Source organism: Oncorhynchus keta, unplaced genomic scaffold (assembly GCF_023373465.1).
Source record: "Oncorhynchus keta strain PuntledgeMale-10-30-2019 unplaced genomic scaffold, Oket_V2 Un_contig_24505_pilon_pilon, whole genome shotgun sequence".
Classification (NCBI taxonomy): Eukaryota; Metazoa; Chordata; class Actinopteri; order Salmoniformes; family Salmonidae; genus Oncorhynchus; species Oncorhynchus keta.
In genome coordinates, this window is record NW_026283945.1 from 1 (window position 1) to 10,419 (window position 10,419).

General features: G+C 48.1%; 2 long non-coding RNA genes across 18 annotated transcripts; one reads left to right on the plus strand and one right to left on the minus strand.

The window, feature by feature from the left end:
• Positions 1 to 346: 346 nt before the first annotated feature.
• LOC127922060 (uncharacterized) lies at positions 347 to 4,489 on the minus strand. 17 transcript variants are annotated; one of them, XR_008110367.1, is made up of 5 exons: positions 2,719 to 4,489; positions 2,539 to 2,601; positions 1,664 to 2,412; positions 964 to 1,607; positions 367 to 804 (listed from the first exon to the last, which is right to left on the minus strand). It is a non-coding gene; the product is annotated as an uncharacterized LOC127922060 (long non-coding RNA). The 17 variants fall into 17 exon arrangements; XR_008110359.1 differs by having other exon boundaries at positions 2,663 to 4,489; XR_008110362.1 differs by having other exon boundaries at positions 368 to 804; positions 1,664 to 2,223; positions 2,287 to 2,412; positions 2,539 to 4,489.
• An 11-nt stretch (positions 4,490 to 4,500) lies between these two features.
• On the plus strand, positions 4,501 to 9,761 carry LOC127922061 (uncharacterized). The gene is made up of 4 exons (XR_008110369.1): positions 4,501 to 4,746; positions 5,472 to 5,570; positions 7,805 to 8,181; positions 9,523 to 9,761. It is a non-coding gene; the product is annotated as an uncharacterized LOC127922061 (long non-coding RNA).
• The last annotated feature ends 658 nt before the right edge of the window (positions 9,762 to 10,419 follow it).

A 10,419-nucleotide genomic window follows, 5' to 3' on the forward strand; every position in this document is an offset into this window, starting at 1 on the left:
GGACCTGTCTGTCTGTCCTCCAGGTAACAGGTTCTCTCTCGTATCTCTCTCCCTATAGGACGTGTCTGTCTGTCCTCCAGATAACAGGTTCTCTCTCCCTATAGGACCTGTCTGTCTGTCTGTCCTCCAGATAACAGGTTCTCTCTCCCTATAGGACGTGTCTGTCTGTCCTCCAGATAACAGGTTCTCTCTCCCTATAGGACGTGTGTCTGTCTGTCCTCCAGATAACAGGTTCTCTCTCCCTATAGGACGTCTGTCTGTCTGTCCTCCAGATAACAGGTTCTCTCTCCCTATAGGACGTGTGTCTGTCTGTCCTCCAGATAACAGGTTCTCTCTCCCTATAGGACCTGTCTGTCTGTCTGTCTGTCTGTCTGTCTGTCTGTCTGTCTGTCTGTCTGTCTGTCCTCCAGATAACAGGTTCTCTCTCCCTATAGGACGTGTGTCTGTCCTCCAGGTAACAGGTTCTCTCTCCCTATAGGACGTGTGTCTGTCCTCCAGGTAACAGGTTCTCTCTCCCTATAGGACCTGTCTGTCTGTCTGTCCTCCAGGTAACAGGTTCTCTCTCCCTATAGGACGTGTGTCTGTCTGCTATGAGGGACCGTGAGGAGATCTTTCTCCAATGCTCCGAGTCCTTCGACAGTGAGGACATGTGAATCACAGGAGGCTGCTGACGGGAGGACGGCTCGTAGAAATGTCCGGAAACGAAGCAAACGAAATGACATCAAACACCCGGAAACCATGGAAACCATGTGTGATGTATTTAATGCCGTTCCACCGATTCCGCTCCAGTCATTACCCACATGCCTGTTCACCAACTTCCTGTTTCTGGGACCAATCAGAACAGTTAGAATGTTTTTGATATATTTAATACCGTTCTCCCCAATTAACCTGTTCACCAACTTCCTGTTTCTGGGACCAATCAGAATGTGTTTGATATATTTAATACCGTTCTCCCCAATTAACCTGTTCACCAACTTCCTGTTTCTGGGACCAATCAGAACAGTTAGAATGTTTTTGATATATTTAATACCGTTCTCCCCAATTAACCTGTTCACCAACTTCCTGTTTCTGGGACCAATCAGAATGTGTTTGATATATTTAATACCGTTCCACTGATTCAGCTCCAGTCATTACCCACAAGCCTGTTCACCTCAATTAACCTGTTCACCAACTTCCTGTCATGTGAACAGCTATTAGTTGAACCAGTGTTTGTTCCTGGTGACATGAAAGACACATTGTGTTGCTTTGTAAATGGACTTGATAAATGATCACGTTTTGGGATTAGTTTTTATTATAAATGTTCAGCTTTTCCACCCGTTTAGTGTTACAGACATGTTTTATAATCTGACATTCGTGTTTTTATAATGATGTTTTATAATCTGGTTCAAATCATTCATCAGTTTGTATTTGATGATCATTGTTCAGCCTTTTTAAATCCCATTAAGAATCAGCATTTTTGTCCAGCCAGTCTTTCTCTGTGTGTTAAACCTCAGCCTCAGAGAGGGTCTCACAGTGTCCAGCCAGTCTTTCTCTGTGTATTAAACCTCAGCCTCAGAGAGGGATGGTGGCCTCACAGTGTCCAGCCAGTCTTTCTCTGTGTGTTAAACCTCAGCCTCAGAGAGGGATGGTGGGTGTCCAGCGTCCCTTTCTCTGTGTGTTAAACCTCAGCCTCAGAGAGGGATGGTGGCCTCACAGTGTCCAGCCAGTCTTTCTCTGTGTATTAAACCTCAGCCTCAGAGAGGGATGGTGGTCTCACAGTGTCCAGCCAGTCTTTCTCTGTGTATTAAACCTCAGCCTCAGAGAGGGATGGTGGCCTCACAGTGTCCAGCCAGTCTTTCTCTGTGTATTAAACCTCAGCCTCAGAGAGGGATGGTGGCCTCACAGTGTCCAGCCAGTCTTTCTCTGTGTATTAAACCTCAGCCTCAGAGAGGGATGGTGGCCTCACAGTGTCCAGCCAGTCTTTCTCTGTGTATTAAACCTCAGCCTCAGAGAGGGTCTCACAGTGTCCAGCCAGTCTTTCTCTGTGTATTAAACCTCAGCCTCAGAGAGGGATGGTGGCCTCACAGTGTCCAGCCAGTCTTTCTCTGTGTATTAAACCTCAGCCTCAGAGAGGGATGGTGGCCTCACAGTGTCCAGCCAGTCTTTCTCTGTGTATTAAACCTCAGCCTCAGAGAGGGATGGTGGCCTCACAGTGTCCAGCCAGTCTTTCTCTGTGTGTTAAACCTCAGCCTCAGAGAGGGATGGTGGCCTCACAGTGTCCAGCCAGTCTTTCTCTGTGTATTACACCTCAGCCTCAGAGAGGGATGGTGGCCTCACAGTGTCCAGCCAGTCTTTCTCTGTGTGTTAAACCTCAGCCTCAGAGAGGGATGGTGGCCTCACAGTGTCCAGCCAGTCTTTCTCTGTGTGTTAAACCTCAGCCTCAGAGAGGGATGGTGGCCTCACATTGTCCAGCCAGTCTTTCTCTGTGTATTAAACATCAGCCTCAGAGAGGGATGGTGGCCTCACAGTGTCCAGCCAGCCTTTCTCTGTGTATTAAACCTCAGCCTCAGAGAGGGATGGTGGCCTCACAGTGTCCAGCCAGTCTTTCTCTGTGTGTTAAACCTCAGCCTCAGAGAGGGATGGTGGCCTCAGTGTCCAGCCAGTCTTTCTCTGTGTGTTAAACCTCAGCCTCAGAGAGGGTCTCACAGTGTCCAGCCAGTCTTTCTCTGTGTATTAAACCTCAGCCTCAGAGAGGGATGGTGGCCTCACAGTGTCCAGCAGCGGTCACCAAACTAAGGGTCGCGACCCCGTGTTGGGGACGGGACGCCTGATGTGAAAACGAGGTTGCGGAAGAATTTTCCCCAAAAAATCCTGAAAATAAAATGTAAAAAAAATAAAAGACATTTTATTTAACACATGGCCTTTGTATCCTTGTAATGTGGTTAACCTTAAACATGGAAATTAAAAGGTTTAAAACCTTAAAAAGATCCAATTCAACCAGAGTGGCCCTTAAATCGTGGGGGAAAAGGCTGCTCCGAATGAATCTAGTGTGGCCTTTCGAGCTGCTATAAAATACCCATAAAACCTAGCGGTCAAACAGGGAAATGGTTCCAATCGTTTTTCCACCATTCATTCTGATGGAACCCCTGGTCTACAGGGATCTGAGCCTCCCGGTCACTGGTCGCATTCTAGAGATACAGACCACGTGTGTCTGGATGAGTCTGTCTGTCTGGCTGTCTCCAGCCCCAGGCTGGTTCTCTCTCTTCTGCCTTATAGTGAGCAGACCAGTCTCCAGCCCCAGGCTGGTTCTCTCTCTTCTGCCTTATAGTGAGCAGACCAGTCTCCAGCCCCAGGCTGGTTCTCTCTCTTCTGCCTTATAGTGAGCAGACCAGTCTCCAGCCCCAGGCTGGTTCTCTCTCTTCTGCCTTATAGTGAGCAGACCAGTCTCCAGCCCCAGGCTGGTTCTCTCTCTTCTGCCTTATAGTGAGCAGACCAGTCTCCAGCCCCAGGCTGGTTCTCTCTCTCTTCTGCCTTATAGTGAGCAGACCAGTCTCCAGCCCCAGGCTGGTTCTCTCTCTTCTGCCTTATAGTGAGCAGACCAGTCTCCAGCCCCAGGCTGGTTCTCTCTCTTCTGCCTTATAGTGAGCAGACCAGTCTCCAGCCCCAGGCTGGTTCTCTCTCTTCTGCCTTATAGTGAGCAGACCAGTCTCCAGCCCCAGGCTGGTTCTCTCTCTCTTCTGCCTTATAGTGAGCAGACCAGTCTCCAGCCCCAGGCTGGTTCTCTCTCTTCTGCCTTATAGTGAGCAGACCAGTCTCCAGCCCCAGGCTGGTTCTCTCTCTCCTGCCTTACAGTGAGGAGACCAGTCTCCAGCCCCAGGCTGGTTCTCTCTCTTCTGCCTTATAGTGAGCAGACCAGCCTCCAGCCCCAGGCTGGTTCTCTCTCTCTTCTGCCTTACAGTGAGCAGACCAGTCTCCAGCCCCAGGCTGGTTCTCTCTCTTCTGCCTTACAGTGAGCAGACCAGTCTCCAGCCCCAGGCTGGTTCTCTCTCTTCTGCCTTGTAGTGAGCAGACCAGTCTCCAGCCCCAGGCTGGTTCTCTCTCTTCTGCCTTATAGTGAGCAGACCAGTCTCCAGCCCCAGGCTGGTTCTCTCTCTTCTGCCTTATAGTGAGCAGACCAGTCTCCAGCCCCAGGCTGGTTCTCTCTCTTTTGCCTTATAGTGAGCAGACCAGTCTCCAGCCCCAGGCTGGTTCTCTCTCTTCTGCCTTATAGTGAGCAGACCAGTCTCCAGCCCCAGGCTGGTTCTCTCTCTTCTGCCTTATAGTGAGCAGACCAGTCTCCAGCCCCAGGCTGGTTCTCTCTCTTCTGCCTTGTAGTGAGCAGACCAGTCTCCAGCCCCAGGCTGGTTCTCTCTCTTCTGCCTTATAGTGAGGGTTTAACATTACCAGGGCTAGACTGAGGGTTTAACATTACCAGGGCTGGACTGAGGGTTTAACATTACCAGGGCTAGACTGAGGGTTTAACATAACCAGGGCTAGACTGAGGGTTTAACATAACCAGGGCTAGACTGAGGGTTTAACATAACCAGGGCTAGACTGAGGGTTTAACATTACCAGGGCTGGACTGAGGGTTTAACATTACCAGGGCTGGACTGAGGGTTTAACATTACCAGGGCTAGACTGAGGGTTTAACATTACCAGGGCTAGACTGAGGGTTTAACATAACCAGGGCTAGACTGAGGGTTTAACATTACCAGGGCTAGACTGAGGGTTTAACATTACCAGGGCTAGACTGAGGGTTTAACATTACCATGGCTGGACTGAGGGTTTAACATTACCAGGGCTAAACCGGGGTTTAACATTACCAGGGCTAGACTGAGGGTTTAACATTACCAGGGCTAGACTGAGGGTTTAACATTACCAGGGCTAGACTGAGGGTTTAACATTACCAGGGCTAGACTGAGGGTTTAACATTACCAGGGCTGGACTGAGGGTTTAACATTACCAGGGCTAGACTGAGGGTTTAACATTACCAGGGCTAGACTGAGGGTTTAACATTACCAGGGCTAGACTGAGGGTTTAACATTACCATGGCTGGACTGAGGGTTTAACATTACCAGGGCTAGACTGAGGGTTTAACATTACCAGGGCTAGACTGGGGTTTAACATTACCAGGGCTAGACTGAGGGTTTAAAATTACCAGGGCTAGACTGAGGGTTTAACATTACCAGGGCTAGACTGAGGGTTTAACATTACCAGGGCTGGACTGAGGGTTTAACATTACCAGGGCTAGACTGGGGGTTTAACATTACCAGGGCTAGACTGAGGGTTTAACATTACCAGGGCTAGACTGAGGGTTTAACATTACCAGGGTTAGACTGAGGGTTTAACATTACCAGGGCTGGACTGAGGGTTTAACATTACCAGGTCTAGACTGAGGGTTTAACATTACCAGGGCTAGACTGAGGGTTTAACATAACCAGGGCTAGACTGAGGTTTAACATAACCAGGGCTAGACTGAGGGTTTAACATAACCAGGGCTAGACTGGGGGTTTAACATTACCAGGGCTGGACTGAGGGTTTAACATTACCAGGTCTAGACTGAGGGTTTAACATTACCAGGGCTAGACTGAGGGTTTAACATTACCAGGGCTAGACTGAGGGTTTAACATTACCATGGCTGGACTGAGGGTTTAACATTACCAGGGCTAGACTGAGGGTTTAACATTACCAGGGCTAGACTGGGGGTTTAACATTACCAGGGCTAAACTGGGGTTTAACATTACCAGGGCTAGACTGAGGGTTTACCATTACCAGGGCTAGACTGAGGGTTTAACATTACCAGGGCTAGACTGAGGGTTTAACATTACCAGGGCTAGACTGAGGGTTTAACATTACCAGGGCTAGACTGAGGGTTTAACATTACCAGGGCTAGACTGAGGGTTTAACATTACCAGGGCTGGACTGAGGGTTTAACATTACCAGGGCTAGACTGAGGGTTTAACATTACCAGGGCTAGACTGAGGGTTTAACATTACCAGGGCTAGACTGAGGGTTTAACATTACCAGGGCTAGACTGAGGGTTTAACATTACCAGGGCTAGACTGAGGGTTTAACATTACCAGGGCTAGACTGAGGGTTTAACATTACCAGGGCTGGACTGAGGGTTTAACATTACCAGGGCTAGACTGAGGGTTTAACATTACCAGGGCTAGACTGGGGGTTTAACATTACCAGGGCTAGACTGAGGGTTTAACATTACCAGGGCTAGACTGAGGGTTTAACATTACCAGGGCTAGACTGAGGGTTTAACATTACCAGGGCTAGACTGAGGGTTTAACATTACCAGGGCTAGACTGAGGGTTTAACATTACCAGGGCTAGACTGAGGGTTTAACATTACCAGGGCTAGACTGAGGGTTTAACATTACCAGGGCTGGACTGAGGGTTTAACATTACCAGGGCTGGACTGAGGGTTTAACATTACCAGGGCTGGACTGAGGGTTTAACATTACCAGGGCTGGACTGAGGGTTTAACATTACCAGGGCTAGACTGAGGGTTTAACATTACCAGGGCTGGACTGAGGGTTTAACATTACCAGGGCTAGACTGAGGGTTTAACATTACCAGGGCTAGACTGAGGGTTTAACATTACCAGGGCTGGACTGAGGGTTTAACATTACCAGGGCTAGACTGAGGGTTTAACATTACCAGGGCTAGACTGAGGGTTTAACATTACCAGGGCTAGACTGAGGGTTTAACATTACCATGGCTGGACTGAGGGTTTAACATTACCAGGGCTAGACTGAGGGTTTAACATTACCAGGGCTAGACTGGGGTTTAACATTACCAGGGCTAGACTGGGGTTTAACATTACCAGGGCTAGACTGAGTGTTTAACATTACCAGGGCTAGACTGAGGGTTTAACATTACCAGGGCTGGACTGAGGGTTTAACATTACCAGGGCTGGACTGAGGGTTTAACATTACCAGGGCTAGACTGAGGGTTTAACATTACCAGGGCTAGACTGAGGGTTTAACATTACCAGGGCTAGACTGAGGGTTTAACATAACCAGGGCTAGACTGAGGGTTTAACATTACCAGGGCTAGACTGAGGGTTTAACATAACCAGGGCTAGACTGAGGGTTTAACATAACCAGGGCTAGACTGGGGTTTAACATTACCAGGGCTGGACTGAGGGTTTAACATTACCAGGGCTGGACTGAGGGTTTAACATTACCAGGGCTAGACTGAGGGTTTAACATTACCAGGGCTAGACTGAGGGTTTAACATTACCATGGCTGGACTGAGGGTTTAACATTACCAGGGCTAGACTGAGGGTTTAACATTACCAGGGCTAGACTGGGGTTTAACATTACCAGGGCTAAACTGGGGGTTTAACATTACCAGGGCTAGACTGAGGGTTTAACATTACCAGGGCTAGACTGAGGGTTTAACATTACCAGGGCTAGACTGAGGGTTTAACATTACCAGGGCTAGACTGAGGGTTTAACATTACCAGGGCTAGACTGAGGGTTTAACATTACCAGGGCTAGACTGAGGGTTTAACATTACCAGGGCTAGACTGAGGGTTTAACATTACCAGGGCTAGACTGAGGGTTTAACATTACCAGGGCTAGACTGAGGGTTTAACATTACCAGGGCTAGACTGAGGGTTTAACATTACCAGGTCTAGACTGAGGGTTTAACATTACCAGGTCTAGACTGAGGGTTTAACATTACCAGGGCTAGACTGCGGGTTTAACATTACCAGGGCTAGACTGGGGTTTAACATTACCAGGGCTAGACTGGGGGTTTAACATTACCAGGGCTAGACTGAGGGTTTAACATTACCAGGGCTGGACTGAGGGTTTAACATTACCAGGGCTGGACTGAGGGTTTAACATTACCAGGGCTAGACTGAGGGTTTAACATTACCAGGGCTAGACTGAGGGTTTAACATTACCAGGGCTGGACTGAGGGTTTAACATTACCAGGGCTGGACTGAGGGTTTAACATTACCAGGGCTAGACTGAGGGTTTAACATTACCAGGGCTAGACTGAGGGTTTAACATTACCAGGGCTGGACTGAGGGTTTAACATTACCAGGGCTGGACTGAGGGTTTAACATTACCAGGGCTAGACTGAGGGTTTAACATTACCAGGGCTAGACTGAGGGTTTAACATAACCAGGGCTAGACTGAGGGTTTAACATTACCAGGGCTAGACTGAGGGTTTAACATTACCAGGGCTAGACTGAGGGTTTAACATTACCAGGGCTAGACTGAGGGTTTAACATTACCAGGGCTAGACTGAGGGTTTAACATTACCAGGGCTAGACTGAGGGTTTAACATTACCAGGGCTGGGCTGAGGGTTTAACATTACCAGGGCTAGGCTGAGGGTTTAACATTACCAGGGCTAGACTGAGGGTTTAACATTACCAGGGCTAGACTGAGGGTTTAACATTACCAGGGCTAGACTGAGGGTTTAACATTACCAGGGCTAGACTGAGGGTTTAACATTACCAGGGCTAGACTGAGGGTTTAACATAACCAGGGCTAGACTGAGGGTTTAACATTACCAGGGCTAGACTGAGGGTTTAACATAACCAGGGCTAGACTGAGGGTTTAACATAACCAGGGCTAGACTGGGGGTTTAACATTACCAGGGCTGGACTGAGGGTTTAACATTACCAGGGCTGGACTGAGGGTTTAACATTACCAGGGCTAGACTGAGGGTTTAACATTACCAGGGCTAGACTGAGGGTTTAACATTACCATGGCTGGACTGAGGGTTTAACATTACCAGGGCTAGACTGAGGGTTTAACATTACCAGGGCTAGACTGGGGGTTTAACATTACCAGGGCTAAACTGGGGTTTAACATTACCAGGGCTAGACTGAGGGTTTAACATTACCAGGGCTAGACTGAGGGTTTAACATTACCAGGGCTAGACTGAGGGTTTAACATTACCAGGGCTAGACTGAGGGTTTAACATTACCAGGGCTAGACTGAGGGTTTAACATTACCAGGGCTAGACTGAGGGTTTAACATTACCAGGGCTAGACTGAGGGTTTAACATTACCAGGGCTAGACTGAGGGTTTAACATTACCAGGTCTAGACTGAGGGTTTAACATTACCAGGTCTAGACTGAGGGTTTAACATTACCAGGGCTAGACTGCGGGTTTAACATTACCAGGGCTAGACTGGGGGTTTAACATTACCAGGGCTAGACTGGGGTTTAACATTACCAGGGCTAGACTGAGGGTTTAACATTACCAGGGCTAGACTGAGGGTTTAACATTACCAGGGCTGGACTGAGGGTTTAACATTACCAGGGCTAGACTGAGGGTTTAACATTACCAGGGCTAGACTGAGGGTTTAACATTACCAGGGCTGGACTGAGGGTTTAACATTACCAGGGCTAGACTGAGGGTTTAACATTACCAGGGCTAGACTGAGGGTTTAACATTACCAGGGCTAGACTGAGGGTTTAACATTACCAGGGCTGGACTGAGGGTTTAACATTACCAGGGCTAGACTGAGGTTTAACATTACCAGGGCTAGACTGAGGGTTTAACATTACCAGGGCTAGACTGAGGGTTTAACATAACCAGGGCTAGACTGAGGGTTTAACATTACCAGGGCTAGACTGAGGGTTTAACATTACCAGGGCTAGACTGAGGGTTTAACATTACCAGGGCTAGACTGAGGGTTTAACATTACCAGGGCTAGACTGAGGGTTTAACATTACCAGGGCTAGACTGAGGGTTTAACATTACCAGGGCTGGGCTGAGGGTTTAACATTACCAGGGCTAGGCTGAGGGTTTAACATTACCAGGGCTAGACTGAGGGTTTAACATTACCAGGGCTAGACTGAGGGTTTAACATTACCAGGGCTAGACTGAGGGTTTAACATAACCAGGGCTAGACTGAGGGTTTAACATTACCAGGGCTAGACTGAGGGTTTAACATAACCAGGGCTAGACTGAGGGTTTAACATAACCAGGGCTAGACTGGGGGTTTAACATTACCAGGGCTGGACTGAGGGTTTAACATTACCAGGGCTAGACTGAGGGTTTAACATTACCAGGGCTAGACTGAGGGTTTAACATTACCAGGGCTAGACTGAGGGTTTAACATTACCAGGGCTAGACTGAGGGTTTAACATTACCAGGGCTAGACTGAGGGTTTAACATTACCACTTGAGACCTTTTTCATTTATGCAGAACTTTCTGGGAAACATGCGTGACATTTTCCAGATTGTCAACTTCTGTCTGCAATTGAATTAATAAAAGTTTTTGAATGATTTAATTAAAGATATTATCATAATGCTAATTTCACCAATGAGGCAATGATTGACAAGGGTGGAAGGAACGAACCCAAACAACTGCACAGAGCCCTGACCTCTAACCCCACCGAACACCTTTGGGATCAATTAGT